This window comes from Aplysia californica, unplaced genomic scaffold (assembly GCF_000002075.1).
Source record: "Aplysia californica isolate F4 #8 unplaced genomic scaffold, AplCal3.0 scaffold00190, whole genome shotgun sequence".
Taxonomy (NCBI): domain Eukaryota; kingdom Metazoa; phylum Mollusca; class Gastropoda; order Aplysiida; family Aplysiidae; genus Aplysia; species Aplysia californica.
Window position 1 is genome coordinate 726,264 of NW_004797460.1, and position 5,141 is coordinate 731,404.

General features: G+C 39.6%; 4 non-coding genes across 4 annotated transcripts; all 4 read left to right on the forward strand.

Moving 5' to 3' along the window:
* The first annotated feature begins 1,157 nt into the window (after positions 1-1,157).
* Positions 1,158-1,241, forward strand: TRNAL-CAG. The gene has a single exon. It is a non-coding gene; the product is annotated as a tRNA-Leu (tRNA).
* Positions 1,242-2,272: 1,031 nt separating this feature from the next.
* Positions 2,273-2,356, forward strand: TRNAL-CAG. The gene has a single exon. It is a non-coding gene; the product is annotated as a tRNA-Leu (tRNA).
* A 1,362-nt stretch (positions 2,357-3,718) lies between these two features.
* Positions 3,719-3,803, forward strand: TRNAL-CAG. Its single transcript has one exon. It is a non-coding gene; the product is annotated as a tRNA-Leu (tRNA).
* Positions 3,804-4,658: 855 nt separating this feature from the next.
* Positions 4,659-4,742, forward strand: TRNAL-CAG. Its single transcript has one exon. It is a non-coding gene; the product is annotated as a tRNA-Leu (tRNA).
* The last annotated feature ends 399 nt before the right edge of the window (positions 4,743-5,141 follow it).

Sequence of the window (5,141 nt, forward strand, 5' to 3'; positions counted from 1 at the left end):
CTATGGGGAGTAAAGAATAATACCAGCGTGCTGTAAGAGGCGACTAAAGGTGCCGAGGTCTTGTCTCCTAAAAAGTGCCAATTGATAGAGGGTCAACTACCCGGCCCTGAAAAAATCTGAAAATTACAGAAACACGAACAAACACGTCTATTTAGTTTTCGATTCTGAGAGACACAGGAGCTTCTGCATCGGCCGGAACAATGGAGGACAGTGGACGAAACCGAAAGGACTCTCCTGACCCGAAACCTTCACTTCTGAACAAGTCTCTCCCAACAGCGGCGTTGAATGTTCGCACCATGTATAAAGCAGGAAAGAGTTCTCAAGTGTCACAAGAGATGAAGAGATACAGGCTGCACATACTAGGAGTCAGCTAAACCCGCTTTATAAAGTCTAGACAAAAGCAGCTCAACTCGTGGAAACATATATTATATTCTGGAAGGATGGACAGGCACTATGCGATGGAATTGGAATCTTTTTGAGTAAGTCCGTATATCCAGAAGCCACTTACTTGATGGGAACCAAGCACACGGAAAGTGGGTCATCATGGCTTCATTCACACGGAGAAAGACCATCAACATAAACACGATTCAGATCTACGCTCCAAGAATTCAATTATATGTAGGCCCTATGTGTCTGTGCTAAAAATGAACGGCAGTAGACTTGTGTGGTATTAACGGTCAGGGTGGCCGAGTGGTCTAAGGTTTTTTGCTTTCTGAAACTACGGTTAAAGATGCACATTAAACACTTTCTCATCGTAAAACTTTAAAAAAAATTTACAACGTGATTAAAAAGTAATACGCGAAAATCATCCCGCAATATTAAAAAAAAACGATAAACAATAGAAAATGCTAGCTTGGACACATGTGTTGTACATACCTTCAGTTTTTATTTCTTGTTTTACAAGTGCTAAATGTGGCCACCACCGGCAGCACTGATAGCATCAAGCCGATATGAGAATGCCTATGTAAACCCCAAAACAAATAACAGTTTAGCTTAAAAGTGCGATATTGTTCTTCAAGTTTCTTACTATGAATTTATGTTTATTGAAAGGGACGAGATCACATCCCAATGGACAAAGAACAAAAAGTAACGAGAAATCAAAACGTAATATGCCTTGTACTGAACATGAGTAACATGAGACCCGTGTCACTTCAACAGTCAGGATGGCCGAGTGGTCTAAGGCGCTGCGTTCAGGTCGCAGTCCACTTCTGTGGGCGTGGGTTCGAATCCCACTTCTGACAACTTTTTGCTCACTGAAAGTACAGTATGAGCGACGCATTAAAAAAATAATACAGAAAAATCTTTTGCTTTAGTTAATTGTAAGTTTTTGGTTTCTCATGTGCTTCATTAAAATAAAACAGAAAAATTGGCAGTGCACGTAGATTCTGCTTTGATGTATTTTTTTCAAATGATCAAATTATTCTATTGCTCCTTTTTATGACTGCAGTCTACTTCTGCGGGAGTGAGTTCGAATCCCACTTCTAACAACGTTTTATGTACGGAAAATACAGAAAGAGCTGAACAGTAAAATGTGTATACATATTGTTCCTCCCCTATAGCTATGTAGTCTATTTTTGAATTTATAAATTTGTCTTTTTCTGTCTTTTTCTGTTCGGGAACCAGAAATAAAGGAAGACGGAATGAAAAAAGGAGACACAGAGAGAGAGAGACTGACAGACAGACAGACAGAGAGAGACTGACAGACAGACAGAGAGAGACAGAGAGAGCCAAAAAGAGAAAGACAAATAGAGAGAGACAGGGAGAGACAGACACACACACAGAGAGAGAGAGAGAGAGAGAGAGAGAGAGAGAGAGAGAGAGAGAGAGAGAGAGAGAGAGAGAGAGAGAGAGAGAGGGAGAAAGAGAGAGATAATGGGGGTGGGGGTAGGGTGAGAGATAAAGGGAGAGAAAGACATCCTGTGACTTCAAAACTTCATTTCTTTTGTAAAAATTTAGATATGGTTTTTCTGGTGTGATTACTGTGGGCCAGTTAAAGCCACCAAAATGTTTTTGCCACAGGTCTTTTATAGGACCCAAAAGAGGAAAATAAACTCACACAAACTTAGGTGGACCCAAAACCAAATAAAGGCATAGCTTAAAAGTGCGACATTATGTTCTCTAAGTTTCTAACTACATTTATTTCTATTTTTATTGACGGGGACGAGGTCACATCTCAGTGGACAAAAAAAAAGTAACGAGAATGCAATATGTATGTTTGTTTGTATGTGTCTGTACTGATCATGAGTAATAGTAAACCCGTGTTACTTCAACAGTTAGGATGGCCGAGTGGTCTAAGGCGCTGCGTTCAGGTCGCAGTCCACTTCTGTGGGCGTGGGTTCGAATCCCACTTCTGACAACTTTTTGCTCACTGAAAGTACAGTTTGGGCGAAGCATTGACAAAAATAAATACAGAAAAAAAATTTTTTCTTGTTTATTGTAAGTTCTTGGTTTCTGATACTTGCGTCATTAACAGACCAGAAAAAGTCGCTGTGTACGTAGATTCCATTTCTAGCTTTGTAGTTGTTGTTTTTTTTTCTCCAAATTATCTAATTATTCTATAGCTTTTCTAACTGCAGTCTACTTCTGATGGAGTGAGTTCGAATCCTGCTTCTTACCAACTTTTTCTTTACTGAAAACAAAGTAAAGAAATAGAGCGGCAACTCAGGATGAAATAAACAAATCTACAGGAAAAATATTTCCCATATTCTTTTATTCTGATACGTTCTTCATTTATAGGACCAGCAAAACTGGACGTATTCATGCAGTTCCGCTTCAGGACCTGTGTCATGTTGTTGTTGTTTTTAAAAATTATACTCTAGGTTTTTCTTATAAATCTGACACTACTTACGGTGTTTTTTTTTTGGGGGGGGGTGGCGGTGGGGAGGGGAAGAGGTGTTTGATTTTTTGGTATGTGGCCCAGATAAAAGGAAGGTAAGACCAAGTGGACAAGGGAAAGGGAGAGAGAGATAGATATATAGATAGATAGATAGAGAGAGAGAGAGAGAGAGAGAGAGAGAGAGAGAGAAACAGAGAGAGAGAGAGAGAGAGAGACAGACAGACAGACAGACAGACAGACAGACAGACAGACAGACAGACAGACAGACAGACAGACAGACAGACAGATACAGAGACTGAGAGAAACGGGGGTTTGAGAGGTGGAAATGATAGATAGAAAGAGAGATAGAGATAGATAAAGACAGAAGGAGAGGTGAAGGGAAGAGGGGAGACAGAGAGAGAGACAGAGGTAGATAGAGAGAGAGACAGAGACAGAGAGAGATAAAGAGCTAGAGAGAGACAGAGACAGAGACAGAGACTGAGAGAGACACAGGGAGGGGAGGGGGAGGGTGACAGATAAAGGGAGAGAGACATCCTGTGACTGCAAAACTTCGTAATTTCTTTTGTTGTTATTGTTGTTGTTGTTTAGATGTGAGGTTTCTGATAGGATGAGTGAAGGCCAGTGAAAACCACCAAATGTTTTTGTCAAGTCCCTTTAAGGAGTCAAAAGAGGGAAATAAATTCACACAAACTGAAGTAGAACCAAAATCAAATAACACCATAGCTAAAGAGTGCGATATTATGTTCTTTAAGTTTCTAAATATATTTTCATTGAACGGGACGGATGACATCTCAATGAAAGAAAAAAAGTAGAGAGAATGTAATATATACAGTATGTGTCAGTACTGAACATTATTAACAGGAGACATCTGTCACTTCAACAGTCAGGATGGCCGAGTGGTCTAAGGCGCTGCGTTCAGGTCGCAGTCCACTTCTGTGGGCGTGGGGTTCGAATCCCACTTCTGACAACTTTTTGCTCACTGAACCTACAGTTTGAGCGACACATTGAATTATCAATACTGGGTAATTTTTTGTTTTAGTTTATTATACGTTTTTAGTTTTTGAGAGAGTAGAAAATTCGCTGTATTCATAGATTCTGTTCCTATAACTTTTTAGTTTTTCCAAATAATCTAATTATTTCATAGATTCTTTTTCTAGCTGCAGTCTACTTCTGCATTAGTGAGTCCGAATCCCACAGCGAACAACTTTTTGCTTACATAAAATACAGATAGGTTTATGCATAAAAATTCCTATACATAATGTTCCTCCCCTATAGCAATGTAGTCTCTTTTTGAATTTATGAATTTGTCTTTTTGTCTTTTTTCTGTTTGGGAATCAGAAGTAAAGGAAGACGAGATGAGAAAAAGGAGAGAGAGAGAGAGAGAGAGAGAGAGAGAGAGAGAGAGAGAGAGATAACGAGAGAGAGAGCGAGAGAGAGAGAGAGGGGGGGGGGTGGATGAGAGTTAAATGGAGAATGAGAGAGACATCCTGTTACTGCAAAACTTAATTTCTTTCTTTTTCTATCTTTGGATGTGATGTTTCTATTGTGTTGACTGCAGGCCAGTTAAAGACAGCAATGCTTTTGTCATATAGACATTTAAAGAACCCAAAAGAGGAAAATAAATTCACTCAAACTTAGGTAGATCCAAAAACAAATAACAGCATAGCTTAAGAGTACGATATTATGTTCTTTAGGTTTCTCTTATATTTATATTAAAAGGGACGAGATGACATCTTAGTAGAGAAAGAGAAAAAAAAGTAACGAGAATTCAATATGTTTCTCTACTGGACATGAGTAACAGGAGACCCGTGTCACTTCAACAGTCAGGATGGCCGAGTGGTCTAAGGCGCTACGTTCAGGTCGCAGTCCACTTCTGTGGGCATGGGTTCGAATCCCACTTCTGATAACTTTTTATTTAAAGAAAATACAGAAAAAGCTGAACAGTAAAATTTGTACACACAATGTTCCTCCCCTATAGCAATGTCGTCTCTTTTTGAATGTATGAATTTGTCTTTTTCTGTCTTTTTTCTGTTTGGGAATCAGAAGTAAAGGAAGACGGGATGAGAAAAAGGAGAGAGAGAGAGAGAGAGAGAGAGAGAGAGAGAGAGAGAGAGAGAGAGAGAGAGAGAGAGAGAGAGAGAGAGAGAGGAGAGAGAGATAAGTTCTTCATTTATAGGACCAGCAAAACAAGATGTACTCATGCAGTTCCGATTCTGTACCTTTGTCATGGGTTATTTTTTCACATTGTGCTGTAGTATCTTCTGATAAATCTGACACTCCTGTCTTTTTTCGGGGGGGGGGGGGT